This window comes from Equus asinus, chromosome 9 (genome assembly GCF_041296235.1).
Source record: "Equus asinus isolate D_3611 breed Donkey chromosome 9, EquAss-T2T_v2, whole genome shotgun sequence".
Lineage (NCBI taxonomy): Eukaryota > Metazoa > Chordata > Mammalia > Perissodactyla > Equidae > Equus > Equus asinus.
The window spans coordinates 69,460,129-69,477,054 of NC_091798.1; positions in this window are offsets into that span (position 1 = coordinate 69,460,129).

The following is a 16,926-nucleotide window of genomic DNA, read 5'->3' on the forward strand; positions in this document are numbered from 1 at the left end:
GACTTCTTCCTCTTCTCCCCTGATTTTAATTAAATCAATTAGCAGACCCTAATGCTTCTATCTCTTAAATCCATTTACCTTTTTCCATCTCCTTCTTCATCACCACTTAGACTAACTCATGATTATCTCTCTCGGAATATCGTGAGAGCTTCCTGATGGATCTACAGCCATTATGGTCTCCTCTAACCCATTAGCCAAATTATGGATAGAGTAACTTTATCAAAATGGAAAACTGATTACAACTCTTTTCTGATCGAATCTAGCAACCTACCTTGTCTGCTTCAATTCATACCACTTTTTCCCCTGCTTCCCATGCCTCGCTCTTCTCTGCATCCTCAGGGCCTCTGAACACATTATTCCCCCCATAGAACTCTCCCTATTCCTGGGTTCATATCATCAATGCCTACTGCCTACCCATGCTTCAATTCTTAGTTTAATTGCCACTTTCGCAGAAAAGTCTTCCCTGACATCCAGACTAGTCACCCCTAATCTCAGTAACTTTAGCCGCTTTTTTGTAGTACTCAACACATCTGTAACTTCTTTTGCTCTTTTCCTAATCAGTGCTTCTCAATTTTGTCCGCATATTAAAACTGCCAATTATATCAAATTCTCTGGGAGGGGACGCAGATATTATGTTCCTAAAGCTCCCCAGGTGATTATAATTGTTCACAAGATTGAGAATCACTACTTTAAATATATGGTCGCCAAGGGGAGGTCTTAAAAACATTTGATCTTCACACAAATTAGTTAATCAGAATCCCTGAGTATAGATCCCAGGGGTTGGTATTTTATGCGTTCCCAATGATTCTAATGTGAGACCAGGGTTCAAAATCATCCCACTAGATAGATTATACCCCCAGTGCCAAAAATTATTCCTGGCTTGTAGTAGTTATAGGAATAATTATTTGTTGAAAAAATAGATGAATTAATTAATGACAATAATTAATTGACTTTGGTTACTTTGATTATGTAATCAATAATCTTTTTTTGTATAGTCCATAGGTTTGGTAGAAAGCAATACATGTCTACTTAAATATCAGAGGTCAAAGTAGCCTTCAGAGATTTGGCAAGATTTGATACTGAATTTAGATTCATTCTAGATAAATTCAGAACAAAACTGAGCAGAAGGAGAATTGATATGAAACAAATTGAGAGAATATATTGCTAGATTTGAATACTGATACATATTAATAGATGACTTCAGTAGAATATAAAAGTTCTTTATACAAGTTATCAGCTTTTCTATGTATTTCTGTCTACATGCCCCCAATAAACAAACATAAAAAATAGAATGTACCATTTACTGAATACCTACATGCCAAGACACAGAAATTGGTGTTTTCCAGACATTATCTTATCTAACCTTCATACACACTCAAAAAATCTGTAATGTAAAATTGGTATTGAGTTTTTAGAGATGGGAGAACTGAAGATTCATAGTGTCTATGGTACTCAGTCAAGCCCACTCACCTATATGGTGTCCAAGATGGGGTCATCCAGGTCAACCTAACTCTGAAGGATTGTTATTTCTACTTAAACCAAGACCCTGCTCTCCTGTGATATTGTTATGACACCTTTATCTCTTTTAAAAAGCATCTTTATAAGTGCATATTCTTCAAGTTTCTCCAAGAAATAGATTAACGTGGTGTAACATGCATAGCAATTTTACCAACTGCTAATTTGGAAAATTTTTAACATGTTAAAATATATAGTTGCCGTTCCTTATAGCTCACTCCTGTTAACACATCAACACCACTTCCTCATTTAACTTCATGCTCTTTATTTTGCAAAATACCATTTCAATTAAAAATAGTGGCTAGTTGCCAGATTCAAACAGCAGTAATTGCTTGTCTTGCTAATTGAATACACAAACCAAGAATGATTTGAAGAGGGGAAATATAGCCTCCTATAATATTTATTTTACAAGAATAAATTAGCCCCCTAAAGTGAAATTCAGTGACTATCATAGTAAAAAATAAACACCATTGAAATTAATCAAATTATACATTGCATTATTTAACAATCAAATCAAATACATAAATTTTTCTTCATTCCATGCCTGTTTTTCCTGTTAAATGTAAAATTTCTAGATAAATATAGAAATATTGTAACATTTTATATAATTTTTAAATTATGTCCTTTCAGTACCATTTCCCAGAAGAAATCAGCAAGTATACACAATCATAGCTAAACTTACACAATAGAATATTTGCACTTTGGTGGTTAAACATAGGAATCAGAGGAAATGGCTAGGTTTTGTTGTTAAGATCACTAGAAAACAGAAGATATTTGGGGTTGATGACGGAAGGTCTATCCATCAGATTAGGCTTATCTTTGCATCTCAGCACAAAGCTGAGAACATTAAGGTGCCCAGTAAATGTGTGATATTAATTAATTAACTGACTAATTAGTTATTTAAGAAAGAAACTAATGTATAGAGTTGGCAGGGGTCCGATCCTCAACTATACAAGTTAAGAACGTCATCAAGATCTTTTTGTTTGCTTGTTTCTTTGTTTAATTTTCTTCTTTTGCTTGGTTTTTCAATTCCTGAATGATATTCAATTTCTTGGGAAATGGAACATATAAGAAATATTTTTAAAAACTTACTTTAAGCTAGATTGATAATTTATTAATAGCTACTATTCATTTGTATAGAACACTTCCTCCTGGTGGGGAGTTTTTATAAATTTACATTTACTCATATCATCCTCTCTAATATCTAATCTCTCATTAATCCCTTCTAGTGATTTTCTTTCTCAGACATTGTAGTTTTTATTTCTAGAAGTTCCATTTGGGTCTTGTTTATATTTTCCATTTCTCTATTCAACATGATCAATCTCTCTTCTATCTTTTATAATATATGGAATACAGTTAAAATAAGTATTTTAATGTCCATTTCTTTATTCTAACATCTGTATCAGTTATGGATTGCTTTTGATTTAACAGCTTTTCTCATTTTTATAGGTTGTATTTTTCTGCTTCTTTGCATGCCTTACTATTTTTTTTTCTTTTTAAGATTGGCACCTGAGCTAACAACTGTTGCCAATCTTTTTTTTTTCTGCTCTATCTCCTCAAACTCCCCCGTACATAGTTGTATATCTTAGTTGCAGGTCCTTCTAGTTGTGGGATGTGGGACGCCACTTCAATGTGGCCTGATGAGCGGTGCCATGTCCACGCCCAGGATCCGAACCCTGGGCCGCCACAGCGGAGCGCGGGAACTTAACCACTCGGCCACGGAGCCGGCCCCTATTTTTTTTATTATATGCCATACATTGTGAACTTTACCCTATTGAGTAGAATGTATTTTTGTATTTTTATAATTATTCTTGAGCTTTGCTCTGGGACACAGTTAACTCATTTGTAAATGATTAGATTTTCAGGTTTTTCCTCTTAAGACTTGTTAAGTGGAACCAAAGCAGCATTTACTCATGGATAATAATCCCACTACTGAGACAAGACCTTTCTGAGCACTCCACTCAGCATTACACACATCATGAGGCTGTCCAGTCTGGCTGGGGAGCAGATACTCTTCCCAGCCCTGGGTGAGCTCTAGCTACTGTTTCTTCTAATCCTTTAGGGTGACTCTTTTCCCTCCCTCAAGCAGTTCCCTTGAAAACATCTGCCAATCACTACTCTTCTGAAGACTGGAAGAGGGCCCTCTGCAAATCTCCTCTGTTCTCTCTCTCTGCACCTGTCCCCTCTGGTACTCTCACGTGTGAACTCGAGTTGTCTCAGTGTCCCCAGATTCTAGGCTCTATTGCCTCAACTCAGTGAGTCTGCTGGACACTTCCTGGGTACCCCTTTACTGAACTATGATCTGGAAACTCCTTGAAGGCAGTAAACTATGTCAATCAGTGCCTATTTCACTTGCTTCCTGTCCTTTATGGTTCACTACCTTTCATTGCCTGATGCCCAATGTTTAGAAAGTGATTGTTTCATAGATTTTATCCATATGTTTAGTTGTCTAGGCTAGAGGGTAAATTCCATCCCTATTACTCCATCTTAGTCAGAGGCAAGAGCCCAAAACTCATGTGTTTAGATATTTTCACCTAGAAACTGAAAGAAGAGAAGAGGGGTAAAAGATGATATCCTAAATTCTCCCATATTGAAAGAGAAAAAATAATGAGAAGCTTATGAAAGGGACAAAGTAGTAGTGGTCACGGAATGAAAAAGAAAAGAAAAGAAAACAAAACAAGGACGAATAGCAAGGGTTTAAGGTAGAACCAAGAAGATAGGGGTAATCAATGATGCCAGTCACCTCAGAAAATGTGAGCATATATATGCAGGGGATGGATGAAAAAGCTGGGGGTGTCTAAACAATAAACCCTGGGGATGAATGAAGTCTTCAGGTCAAGACTTGAAACTATAAATCTGAAGTGAAATTCAATCATAGAGTTAGGGTTTTTTTTCTCCTTCATTATGCCAGTTACAAGGCATAGAAACAGAGAAGGATGGCATGAACGGAATCAAAGTTGACATTTTGCAAAGTGGCTGTGATAGAAGAGAAAACAGGTAAGATTAAGAAGACAGCTCAAGGAGTTGAAAGTGTAAAAGGAAGAAAGGGAACACAGTAGGGTTTAGCAGCTTCAGGGAAAAAAGGCAAGGGACTGAGAATTGTGAGGGACACGGAAGAGCCAATGCAGAGAGAGCCAGCTGGTGAGGAAGCCAAAGAAACTGGAAGCCATGTGAGAGAGGAGCAACCGGCTCAGATTTCACAACCGAAAGAGCTGTCAGTGATGACTAGCTCTCATGTCTGATCTGAGGTTGCCACTGAAGTGGAGTGAAGACAATGCTTTCACCATGAAAATCAAATGGCTAACGTTCTGCGTTCATCCTGCAAACAGTTCTTGAGGTTCCCAGTTTAACTTGAGAGACCTGAAGGGGAGAGGAAGACCCCACATTAGCTCCCAAATTCTCAGAAGACTATATGGAAAGCCTTCGCTAAGAGCGGATGGGAAATGACAAAGCGATGTCCTAAGCTTTTATGGAGCATGCCTTTTGGTCAAAAGTGGAAGATGCATTTCTATTTTCACTCCCAGTATGAAGTGTGTGTGGGTGCGAGAATCAGCAGACTCCTCTGGAGAGAAAAGTAATAGAAACAGCGGCCTTGAGCTCTTCCCACCTAATTTCACATATTTTATGGTATTCCAAATTGTTTCCATTTCAAAAAGTATTTTCCAACTTTGTCTCTGAATGCAAGGGAGCACCTTGTTTAATTAAATCACACAGAGAGCCCTAATAAGCTATCTACAGAAACAGGAGGAAAAGCATTGAGTCCCATTAGTCAATGAGGGCAGTGGGAACGCAGGCAGGAAAATCACCTGGGTAACAACCACAAATCTTCCTGTGCGTCGATCCAGAAAGCGGTGTTAGACTGCCTGGGAAGCCAGGTCGCTGTCAGGCTGGTATAGAGCTCCAAAGAGAGTCTACTCCAGAGACTCCTCATTCAAAGGATATTGCTTGATTTTGATTCATAACTGTAAATTTTTTTTTAAAAACAGGCATTTTCCAAATTGAAACGAAATACCATTACCCCAACACTTAATGCTCCAGGGAGGTACGTCCTAACAACTAAGAATAGCCCCTGCTCAGATGCCCAGGAGCGCAGATTTCATTCTCTGAGCCATCTCGGCCAGGCCAGTCTTCAGTTTGCAACCACAGCAGCGGCAGCGGGCTTTGTGAGCACAAAGGCCCGGCACTTATTTCGCTTGAATGAGACTTAGGTCGCTGTTTTGAAATTCTTAATAACTTTGTTTGAGTTAGTGTTTTGCAGGTGAGCATACCCCCAGGGACTTAGAACCGCTGCTCACTCGCAGTCCCATCTCCCTCTGCCTCGCTGGACCAGTTCTTGGCCTCTCTCTCCCCTCCCCTGCCCAGGGGCAGGAGCTGCTCTCCTGTCACCAGCTGGGATCTGGTCAGGAGCGCCTGGAAGTTGGGGGTCAGGCGCGCTCAGCCTGGTGGCACTTGGTGGCGACCGTTCCTCCCTAGGCTGGCAGCCACCACCTTGGCACATTCCGCAGGACACTCGTAGCCTCCCACCCACCTCAATCAAGGTAGGTAGTGCTTCCCAGGGCAGAGGTCACAATGCACTTTGGCGTTGTCAGTCCATCTTGATTGGGACCTGGCTTGACTTCCCTGTTCTTCATGAGATTCAGCGTGTTGGTCCGGCGCCTGGCAGCAGGTGGGGACCCCGCAGCTGGTGGGCCATGCAAGCACAGTCACGAGACAGGGTCTCCAGGCACCTGTGAATGTCTGCAGTGGCCCTCCAGGTATCCTCATGCCCACAGAGCCTGCCACTAAATAGCGAATTTAAAAAATACATATTTTAGGTTGAGAAAGAGCACAGGAGAAAGAGATTTTATATTTTAATACCTTTACTAGCACTTGTTTCCTGATATTTGAACAAAGGGTCCTACATCTTCATTTTGCACTGAGGCCCACAAAGTATGTAGCTGATCTTGCTTTGAGCTATCCGCAACAGATGATTCGAAGAGGTAAAGCCACTCACATGCATTTGGCAGATTCTGCAGAAGGTTCATAAGAACATTCCAGTATTTAATGGAAGTGTCCCCTCCCTTCCCATGGGTATAGTTCTGTGTCTGTGTCTATGACATTTTAAGTGCTGGAGACTGGAAATTACATAAGGTGCAATACTTATGAATTGAATGACTTTTTTGAAGTACCCCAACTTCACAGGTTGTTTTAAAATCTGATAGAGCTAGTCTCAGGAAAGATAATTCTAATAGGCACATAAAATCCCCCTTCCCTTAATCTGAGTTTCACTCCACTAATACAGCCCAACAAACACCATTGTAAAATGGTGAGTTCACTCCCTCTTGGAAATCTACCACTGATAAGCTAATGTTAAATGGATGCTTACTCTATTTCAGATTCTGTACTCTGATGCATGATGTCCTTTAACCATAAAAATCAATCTATAGTGAGAATTATCATTATTCCTATTTGACTTATGAAGAAACTGACTGGAAAGGGTTATGTAACGTCACCAGCTGTTGGGAATTGGGAATTGCCTCATGGAATCATGGCCGATAGATGCAAGACAATATACATGTCGACTGGCAGGTTGGACATGTCCTACGATACAGAAAATCCTTGATTTGGGAATTATGCTGGGATTTAAAATTCCCACATGATTTTTAGTTCAGAAATGTGATTTTAAAAAATAAACATCTATCAATCTTTTAAAATAACCCTTTAACTTGTTTAAATCAAAAGACCTCTCTCCTCCACCCCCAGTATTAATACAATTTGTTTTGATATACTGGATAAAGCTTTTACCACCCCTCTGTTGTATTTGCCTACTAAATTTTAAAGATTTCAGATTTTTATGCAAGACCTAACAAAGATATTGTGACATAAATTGTGTTATAACAGGTTTTTTGCTTATGATACACTTGAAGAATTGCATTTTAGATATTGTTTCCTCTCATACAGTGTTCTGTGTTGTTATATATATTGAGAAAATTGACCAAATGCAAAATATATTTTAAATAATGAATGTCTTTAAAAATATTCTATTTGAAATTTATCTATTAAATTTAACTAAAATAAGAAATCCCTTTTTCAAAACAAATAATTGGTCACATCATGTTATTCACATATTACAAAAAATATTAATTTTTAATGATTAATTTTATTATTGTTATTTTGGATTTGGAGGATTATGATTTTTTTCTTGATATTTTCATCAAGGATTCTCAATATTTTATGCAGATTATAGAAAAAACTCTAATATTTTATCAATGAGTATGGTAAAACAAGAAAAACTAAACTTCCATAGATATAAAAGGGAAAATAATTCATGTATCTTTGAAAGAGAATTTTGTTTCTAGAATTTTACTATTGGTTCAGACTAGAATGTAGGTTCCCAAGTCAAGAAATAAGAAAAACTTAAGCGGTAGTTGTGGAAGCTGAGAGCCCATTTAGATCAAAGAGATATTGTTTAAAGGACTAAAGATAAAATATGTTTTTATTGTAGCTTTTAGCTTGTTTCAAGATCTATTGCCTTTAAGGTTGAGAAAACACTCCAAAGGGGGCAATAATGATCCCAGATACAGACATTACACTCTACTGATGATGTCTTTCCTATCCTCCTGTAAGTGGTTTTCTATTACTGATGTATACCAGACCAAATTGTGTACCTTTCTCTATGAAGAATGAAAGCAGGCATAAGCACAAGAAATATAGGGGACTGCTGTAAACAGATACTTCTGTTTCATTACCACTGTTTTATTAACAAATTACTTCCATTAAAGAGATTATGAGGTTGCAAAAAGCAATCTAAAATGAAATAGTCCAGACCTAACTTTTATTTTGTAATGAATTGAAGTGATTTGGCTGCAGCTGGTTCAGTTCCTCATTGTTTCTGTGACTAGTCTATTTCGTATCTTGAATTGTGAATGTGCGTTCCCCAGGAGGGCTTTGTGAATCATCTTTTCTAGGGGAAATGGATGTTTCAAATTAAGTTGAGATATACACCTCTCCCCTCTAATCTGGAGAATGGTGTGTTATATATAATATACCTCACCTTGGAACAATGTATCCCAGAGCCCCATATTTCTTACTGTAGTTAGTTATTCTACAATCCAGTAGCTTGTGACAAAACTATAAGCTTTTTAAGCAGTCATGATTCCAAAACTTAATAAAAGCATCATTTTCATCTTAAACTAGTATTTCACTTTTGAATGCTGAAAATTTAACCCTCTAAATTTCGGGGGAGATCCCCAAAGTGTCCTGTTTCAAACTTTTTTGAGTGAAGGGAACCAAATGTGGAAAATAGCTCTTGTCTTTCAGAGCCTGTAGTTATTTGGGATTATTTGAGTGTATGCAATCTTTTCTTTAAGATGGTGAAAAGAGATGTTAGTCGTATCTTCGTTTCATTTTTGAAACTTGAAAAAACAAAATGTAGGCAATGTTCTGACAGTTCCAAAATTGCTTTTGAAATAGCCCTGGTCTCTGGAAAGCGGAAGTCTGATAATCACAGTTGCTAAAGAAACCTAGTGCTGCAAGATAAAGACTCACACCAATATCCTCAAGTACAGAGACACAGGAAATAAGCGGCATTAAATAGAATTGGTTTTCTATGGAATGAGTGCTAGATATATAATTAAATAAATTTTGATTTTATGAAACTCATTTGAGGCTAAACTTTCCTCTGTCCCTCAGAATTTTCCATATTTTCATATTATTGTGTTTAAACTTCCTTTATATTATATATTTAATAGACTTCATAAACAAAGTTCTACCAGTCAACGTTTTACATGCAAACTTAAAAACGTAACTGAATCCTGCAAAATGCAAATAATTATTTTTTAATTTAGTTCTTATGTGATTGAGGGCTTTTTGTATTTTTCCAAAATAATGCATTTTTTTTTCTTGGACAATCAAAGTAGCAAATATTCAGAAGAATAAATTTGAAAAACAGAGAAAATTAAAAAACAAAGAATACAATAACCACTAAAGTCCTAATAAAAGAAATTGCTCATTATTTTACAGTGATTTTTCTAAGTATTTGTTTCTTTTAGAAAATGGTTTACATGATTGTCTATCCTTTTTCCCAGAAATGTAATATTTTAAAAGAATTCCAGGTAGCAAGCAGTATCACAAAATCTAGATCCCTCAATATTAGATAAAATGAAAAAAATAGAAATAATCAAACAGAAACCTCAACAGCTACAAGCAAACCAAGTTAGAAGTAAAATTTCATGTCATAATCTTTGAAAAATCTTGACCAAGGAAAGAATTCTGCTACAGCAATGTTTGTGTTGTAACACCTGGAAGTCATTTCAGGAAAGAATGTGAGTCAAGAAAATCTCTGAAAGTCTCACCAATATCCACCAATTTGAAGATAAATTAATAAACATGCTGAACAGGCAGTCTAGGAAAAGCAGGGGCTCAAACCCTACAGAATGAAAGCCCCCAGCCATTTTCAAGTGCTACATGATGAACTGGAGAGAATGATTTGAGGCACCCAATCTTCTGCCAAGGGATCATGATATTTCCTCTAGCTAAGTACCGGAAACTCTAGGTCCTATCATTTCACATAAACTAAAACGTCTAAGAAATGCCCAGGATGTCTAACAAAGGCTACCTATAGTTCCAGCAAAGCTCTTTTTCCAAAGTGAACCAGAGTCACATCTCAAGTCACAAACTGTAGTTGGACAAGGGAAGGAAGGTAGGTTTCAGATATCATAGTCACGGAGTCAAGAATTAATCCACACGAAATTAATAGCAGACAAATGTTTTGGCAGAGCAAGATGAAAAGAAAATACATAGCAAGTAAGCAAGCATACCACAGAAACAGATAAAAGAAATGTACATCACATTTTTTAAAATGTCCAAGAGCCCAATCTAAAAAGCAAGAAAAAGGAAAAGAAAGAAAAGCAGCAACTCTTTGAAAGTGCCTCACAGTCAAGAAAAACCAGGAATATTACAGTTAAGAGGACCAAAATAAATCTTACAGAACTAAAAACTAAACTGGAAACATTGTGGAATGGACGAGCCATGCCTAAAATTCATAGTTTTGATATAAGTGAGACGACTACTTGGAAAGAAGTAGATGAACTGCAACAAACGAAACAAACAGAGTAATAAAAGCAGTAAATATGAATATTAAAATAGCACACTGCATTTTTTAATAATGCAGCATAGAATAAGAGACATTCAAACAGATTATGATTATACCGTTGAACTTGAAAAATAAAAATTCTTTAGGATCCCTGCAGAAAATAAGACACCAATGGGGGTTAAAAGTGGACCTAGTCATATTGGCCTTCAGTTTTCCCGAAACAAATTTCAGACACCAGTGAATAAATTATCTATAGATCTAAGGGGAATATATTGTGATGTAAAAATATTATAAACAGTCTTCTTTTGCTCTTCACACACAACGGCAATACAGAGATACTCCTGAAAATTAATGAACTAGGAGAATCTGTGTGTATAATATATACATATATAATACATATAATAAATATTCATTTATTTTTATATAAGTAAATATATAGATAGAGATACTAGGAATGATATTCTCCTTATGTGTTATTTCTGGTTGGAGATATATTTTAGTTATTTTGCCTAGTTCTTCTGCTTGCTTCTTAAAATAATGTTTAGGTATTAGTTTGTATAAAATAATGAACTGATTATTCTAAAAAGTTTAAAACATAATTTTAATGATTGCCTAATATCCAGTTATTTATATACTATAATTTATTTAATTACAATCATTTACATTTCATTTTTTGCTAATTTTGACTACTGTTGATCATATTGTGACAAATATCTCTATATAAATCTTTGTATCACTGATTATGTCTAGGAACTGATTGTGAGAATTACTACTTCAAAGAATGACAGCATTTAAAGGTTTCTTTATATATTAATACACTGCTTTTCAGGGAGATTGTCTTCATTTATTCTTCCATAAAAAGTGAAAACAGTGTTTATCTAACTACACCCTTTGCTTGACTAAGTATTTAAATATATATATATTTTTTATTTTCCAGTCACATTTCTTGTTAACTATCTTTTCACATCCATTGTCTGTTACTAGAAAGCCTTTTTATATATTAAAGATATCAGTTTATTTGGCCTTTTTTTGAACTTTATATAAAGGTCATCATACTGCATGTGGTCTTCTCATTCAATGCTATTGTAATAAGATCACCCATGGTATATCATTCATTTATTTTTCCTGATGCAGAATATTCCATTGTGTGATTGTAATAAAATTGATTTACCTATTTACCTTATTTATGGGATTTATGATGTTTCAGAGTTTCTTTATTACAAAAAAATGCTTATTCGAACCTTAATTATACATGTTTCCTGGTCCACTTTTGAAAGAGTTTCTCTTCGGTAACTACTGAGGAGTTGAACTATTGGATCAAAGAGGAAGTGAAGAATCACTTTTACAAGCTAATGCCAAATTGTTTTCCATACTGATTATCCAATTTATAGTCTCGTCATCGTAATCGACCCCAGCGACCTATATTATCTATAAAACTCAGCATAGTCATACTTAACTTCTACCTATTGAATGGGTCTAAAATAGTAACTCATAGTGATCTTATTTGTATTTTTGTGATTACTAATGAAGTTCAGCACATCACTTCTCTTTTAGCCTGTTGTATTACTTTTCTTGCAAAATACCTGTTCATATCTGAGTATTTTTTCAATTCTGTTTACTTGTTTATTGATTGCTCTTAAGCGTTCTCATATATTTGGAAATTAGTACTCCATTGTTGCAAATATCTTATGCCCCCAGTTTGTGTTCTGTCTTTTCACTTTCTCTATAATCCGTTTTCATAGACTAAAGTTCTTGGTTTTTATGTAGTCAAATTTGTCAACCTTGTACTCATGATTATTGTCTTGTTTCTTGTTTGAGAAATCTACGGTTTCCAAGTCCTCTTATGTAGTAGTCACTCCCTTTGCTCAATAACTTGCCATGCCTCATCTATCATAAAGCAAAGTTTCTCAGAAGTAGGGGTCTTTTTCATAATCTTCTATCCCGTTCTGTTGGCAATTGCATTACCCTGAATCACTCCCACATAGTCTGAATATTTTTGTTTTATAATAGCCTTTTGAATCTGCTGCTTTTCTTTATTTTCTTTTGCTGGGGAGGTTTGATTATTCTTGGCCCTTTATTCTTCTGCATAAATTTTAAAAACAGTTTATCAATTTAAGAAGAAGCTTGTTTGAGCAACATTGAATCTGGATTTAGGTAGCATTGACATATTTAAAATATTAAGTGCTCCCATATATAGATATCAAATATTTCTTCAGTTATATGCCTTCATGTAAGAGTTACTCTGCATAATAATTTTTATGAATGCTATGAGTTAATATTTAAAGTGTTTATAGTTATTTTTAATGTGGTTAAAGCAAAGACATATAATATTTGAATTTTGGAATTTATTGATCCTTTCTCTATGCTTTTATTGATGACAGACTTTTTTCCTCTAAAATATAACTATAGCTATAAAATTTATGTTATAAATAATATATAATATAATACAAAATATATTAATTATTAGAAGAAGGCAGATGTCCACAGATAAATTACATATAATTTATACATATGTAAATATGTATTTATATATAATTAAAAATAATATATAATTATATAATGTAATATAAAATATCAAGGATATTTACATAACCTAAAATTATTTATATTACCTCAAGTAGCCCATATATCTCTTCAATTTTAACTCATTTGATTTTTCAAACATTGGTAATGTTTCAAAGAATCTCATCAACGTTTTTTATTTATATTTCATTGTGTTTATAACATCTTTGTGTGTCATGAAACTATCTTGTGTAGAGAGAAAATATTAATATTTTTTAGTTTCATCAAAGATTGTAGTCACTTGTACTGGTATAAAGTAAACATTTTTGTTTGTTTAACATTTCTTGCTTTGAATTCTTCCTCAAGAATCTTATTGCACCTCTGCTTTCTTATTTTGCTTGTGATAATCCTGTACCTTTGACCAGATGTATCTCTTCAAATGGCATGTAGTTAGATTTCTATTAAAGATATATTTTTAGATTTATATATAGATTGCTATTTTCTTAGGAGGAAGAACTATGCCTTACGTTTCTATATATCCCCTGAGCTGTCTTCATACTGTTCCGGATATGAGAGAGGCCCAAAGGAATTTTTTCTATTAATTTTGATATAACACCATTTATGTATTGTCAATATGAACGGTTGTAGTTTTCAAATCTGGAGACCCTTTGCCTTAGATATTAGTTCGCTGTCACAATGCCATTTAACCTCGCTCAACTATTCTTTCTCTAGCTGAGAAAGAAGAAAAATTATGTTTACTCATCAGGAAAACAGTCAGAGATGCCCACAGTAAAAGGCACTTACAGAAATGCTTGGTAACATTGTTATGTCTTCCATAAAAATTAGCACAGGTGCTACTGGTGTTTCACAAAAGAAATTCCCAGAGCCTAGACACTGCTTACTCACTAGAAAGGTCACAGTTTAAACTTCCGCTGAGATAGTATGAGGCTTCCTATGAGTCAAGTCTAGCCAAGAACCAGAGAACTGAGCTAATTGGTTAAGTCTGCTCAAAGCTGCCGGCTGGCAGACAAAACATTTAGAAGCCAGGCTGAAAATGCTACATCTAATTGTACTTTGGATGTAAGAAGAGATCCAGAAGACTGGTCTGTTTACTCGCAGTGAAACATGTATTCCCATGCTATTCTCAGATCATCTGGGAGGAGGTGTGCTTTTGGAGGAGGAAGCCATCTTGTCTCTGTGGGTCTCTACCTCTTTATTATAAAAATATGCTTGTGGCATAATGTAAAATTTGACACAGAGAATGGTTGTATTTTTGTCACAAAGGTAAACACTTATTTAAAATCTCTCTTTAACCTAATATAAAAAGAAAGCATGCAAATATTTAGCACTCTAAATTATAATGTGGTACATATTTTTATCTAATTCAATTTCCTAGTAGATAATTCAGAAGGTTCAGAGGTATATCTATTTCAAAGCTCTACTTGCTATGTGCAGTTACGTGTCTCATATATTTTCTGTGTGGGTGTGTGTGTAAAGGATGTGAAACATAAGAATATGTTGCAGATAGAGAAGGAAGGAAAACATGCACATGTATTGGTGGCTTCACAAGATCCATCTAAATTCTTCCAGGAAAATCCCTGCATATAAAATCTGCCCATGCTGGCAATGGTAATCTTTCCTCTTCACTTTATATTTTCTTCTATGCTTTGATTAGCAGTCCATGTAATCATTCATTTATTTTTGGAGTTGTGTGGCCTCTAGTGGTGTATGGAAAAAGCATACAATGAAAATATTGCAAGAGTTAACACATCTATCTCCTGAGATTTAAAACTCTAAAAGATGCTGAGTATTATTTTAACAACTTAAAACAATTATATATGCATTACTTTGACAATACAATTCTCTTACTTAATTTTAGATTTTGGTCCCACTTGTTTCAAAGCTGCTGCTATGTCTAGACATATATTTATAGGAAAACTATATGGAAATAATTATTTTATTTTTCTTCATGTTATTTTTTACATTTTATCCAGGTGTCAGTATCAATATTTAGACTCCATACAAAGATATTTTCCCCAAATTAATAGGAATTATTTTTCAGAGTGCCATCAAATGTTAAAAATTTGCTTAGGACTGTTGTAGGCATTTTACCTTTAACTCAAAATTAATTTTTTATTAATTTAATTAAAATTATATTTTCTAGATACCTGGTTTTTACCCCAAATTCTGAAACATTTCCAAACCATAACACTAGATCAGGCAGAATTAGTAAACTGATAGATAGATATCAAAATGAATGTCACTCCATTTTGTTCAATATGAAAAGCTGCCATTTGTATCTTGGTCCAGAGTCACTGTGTGCTAAAAGATCTTAAGTGGAAGAGTAACTAAGCTTGTGAACCAATTTACTAACGTGTATTTCAAGAAATATTGGGCTAGTTAGTTCATATCTTCAAAATGTAATACTATTTCAACTTCATTCTCTATTTTAACCAATTGGATCTCTCCCTTAACCCAACCAAAAAAATCAAAATAGTGTTGATTCGAAAGGGAATCCCAACAAGTAAGAAAAACATACAACTTGCCACAATAGGCAATTTGGCATTAGTGTCTTTCGACATATGGTACTAAATGCAGAACAGAGATTACCTCTGGAATTGCCAAGATTTCTTCCGAGGCATTCTTTTTTTCTATTTTAAACCTTACAGATCGTGAGCCTAAAGACAAACTGAAAGCAGACAATAATGAGCTGCACAGTTAAAGTATTTTCAAATTTATTACAAAGTGTTTGCCTGCTGCTAGAGTTATTCACTAGACTACAGATTTTAAAGACATTTCCCAATACATCATGTTTACTAGCACAATTCCCCTCAGATTATAACTAGAGATTAGAAGATAAAGACAATGCTGTATTTAGTGAGAAACATAGAGTGATAAGAAAACACAAACTAGGTGTTTACTGATGCCCTTTGCAAGAGAAGATTATTCTGCAGCTTTATCACAATTACACTTTATAGGATAGCTGAAGAAAATGAAGTGTAGGAATATGTGAGCTATATGCTGGCAGTTATTGGAAATGGGTTTTTGATTTAGTTGCCAACTGAAAATTCAGAAACAAAATAAAACCCTTTCATGGCCATCAGAAAATATCACTTTCTAAATAAGAATAATGAATATTGTCTACATAAATGATCCCCATGTTAATTCATCTGACATCTTTCCAAGCCCAAATAGCACTATTTTAATAGAATTCTGGTGGTGAATGTCTAACATTGAAAAGTCACTTGTATGCACACATAAAACCATATTATATAAAACTCTGTGAGAAACACCCTTCCCATGGTGAAATTGACAAGGCAAGAGTGAATACTCTTTAAAAGAGCAAAATTCTTCACAGTTGCCAACCTCCCTTAATGCTGATACTACGAAGGTGCTTAGCAGTGGGTGAAGTTCAGCTCTGTTAAGTTGGAATAAGTTTCTGGGTCCAAAAGAGTGGTAAGAAGGGTGTGCTTTGAGGAAAGGTTTATATTTGGGGTATATTTTGAAATCAATAGAGATAGATGTCATGTTTGACTTTCTATTTAATTTTACTTTTTTGTCAATGTTGATTGACTGTGTTAATGTTGCATTTTTTAAAAGAATGTTTTAGGGGCCGACCCCATGGCAGAGTGGTTAAGTTTGCATGCTCTGCCTTAGTGGCCCAGGGTTTCACAGGTTCGGATCCTGGGAGTGGACATGGCACCGCTCATCAGGCCATGCTGAGGCGGCGTCTTATATAGCACAACCGGAGGCACTCACAACTAGAATATACAACTATATACTGGGGGCCTTTGGGGAGAAGAAGAAGAAAAAAAAATAAAGGAAGATTGGCAACA